This window comes from Sciurus vulgaris, assembly GCF_902686455.1.
Source record: "Sciurus vulgaris genome assembly, chromosome: 6".
Classification (NCBI taxonomy): Eukaryota; Metazoa; Chordata; class Mammalia; order Rodentia; family Sciuridae; genus Sciurus; species Sciurus vulgaris.
The window spans coordinates 52,083,033-52,084,946 of NC_136466.1; the positions used below are offsets into that span (position 1 = coordinate 52,083,033).

Sequence of the window (1,914 nt, forward strand, 5' to 3'; positions counted from 1 at the left end):
GGATTTTAAGACCTATCTAACTATAGTTGTTCTCAAGAGAATCATAAGCAAAGACATCCACAGTTTGAAAATAAAAGGGTGGAAAAAAAACATTCCTTGCAACTAGTTCTTGAAACAAACAGGAATATTCATATTAAAAAAGAACAAAGCAGAGTTCAAGCAAACAATCAGAGGAGAAAGCAATTTCACTAAATACAGGTAGAGAGAACTCTCCAACAAGAATATATAATGAGAAGTTCTAGAACAAGGAGACCAAGCAGAAGATTCCAGTGGCGCAGGCCTAGAGAGCAGGCCCAACTACACCAGAGACACTAGCTCCATTCTGCTCCAGTCAGTGTCCCTCCTGGGCTGGGCTGGCACACTTGTCTTTCTTTTTCCTCATGGCGCTGCTCTGACACCTGACATTGTCCACTGATTTGGAGAATATTGACACAGCAGTTAATTCTAAAGCTACAAGTCATATACCTGTCAAGTGTGGGATTTTAGAAGAAATTGGAAATAAGAATTGTACAACCATAAGAGAGCAGCATAAGTAGTGAAGAACACACAAAATACCAAAGTGTCAGTTCAGCCCACCCAAGAAACACATGTCAACAACTGAAACCTACCACTTCTATTAACCCAGTACAGATGGAAATGTGGGCTCCAAAGGGTCCTTCTCCCACACCGGAGGATGTCTCCATGAAGGAAGAGAACCTCTGCCAAGTTTTTACTGATGCTTTGCTCTGCAAAATCTAGGACATTGATAATGAGGATTGGGAGAACCCTCAGCTCTGCAGTGACTATGTTAAGGATATCTACCAGTATCTAAGCAGCTTGAGGTTTTGCAATCCATAAACCCACATTTCCTAGATGGAAGAGATAAAAATGGACGTATTCATGCCACCCTGGTGGACTGGCTGGTTCATGTCCACTCAAGTTTAGGCTTTGGTAGGAAACTCTGTACATGGTCCTTGCTGTCATGGATCAATTTTTACAGATTCGGCCAGTCTTCTGTAAGAAATTTCAGTTGATTGGGATTACAGCTCTGCTCTTGGCTTCCAAGTATGAGATGTTTTCTCCAAATATAGAAGACTTCATTTATATCACAGACAATGCTTATACCAGTTCTCAAATTTTCAAAATGGAAACTCTAATTTTGAAAGACCTGAAGTTTGAGCTGGGTCAACCCTTGACCTACACTTCTTAAAGCAAGCATCAAAAGCTAGGGAAGTTGATGTTGAGCAGCACACATTAGTCAAACATTTGATGGAGCTGACGCTCATCAACTATGACATGGTGCATTGCCACCCTTCTAAGGTAGAGCAGCTGCTTCCTGGTTGTCTCAGAAGGTTATAGGTCAAGGAAAATGGAACTTGAAGTAGCAGTATTACACAGGATACCCAGAAAATGAAGTATTGGAAGTATGCAGTACATGACCAAAAATGTGGTGAAAGTAAATTAGAAATTAACTAAATTCATCACCATCAAGAATAAATACGCCTGCAGCAAACTCCTGAAGATCAGAATGATCCCTTAGCTGAACTCCAACTCATCAAAGACCTTGCCTCCCCTCTGATTGGGGAGGTCCTAGGCTGCCTCAGCTTCACCCATGCACTTTTTCTTACTGTGTGAAAATCTTGATTTTATACATAATTTTCTAGTCTATTTCAAGAAACCTCTTCTCAGACTAATTTTCTAAATGTATAGTGAGGAAAAATAAAGCTATTGATTTTTCTTAAGGAAAAAATACACACACACACACACACACACACACACACACACATATATATATAAAATGATAGTAAATATTTATGAACCAAACATTGATGCACCTAATTGCATAAAGCAAACACTCCTGAAGTTTCAGATAAAACCCAATACTATAATACTGGATGATTTCAAAACACTCCTCTCATCAAATGATGGGTCGTT

General features: G+C 39.6%; 1 pseudogene across 1 annotated transcript; it reads left to right on the top strand.

Annotated features, from left to right (window-relative positions):
• The first annotated feature begins 395 nt into the window (after window positions 1-395).
• On the top strand, window positions 396-1,614 carry LOC306664296 (G2/mitotic-specific cyclin-B2-like; annotated as a pseudogene). Its single transcript has one exon. The product of its transcript is annotated as a G2/mitotic-specific cyclin-B2-like (transcript).
• Window positions 1,615-1,914: the final 300 nt, after the last annotated feature.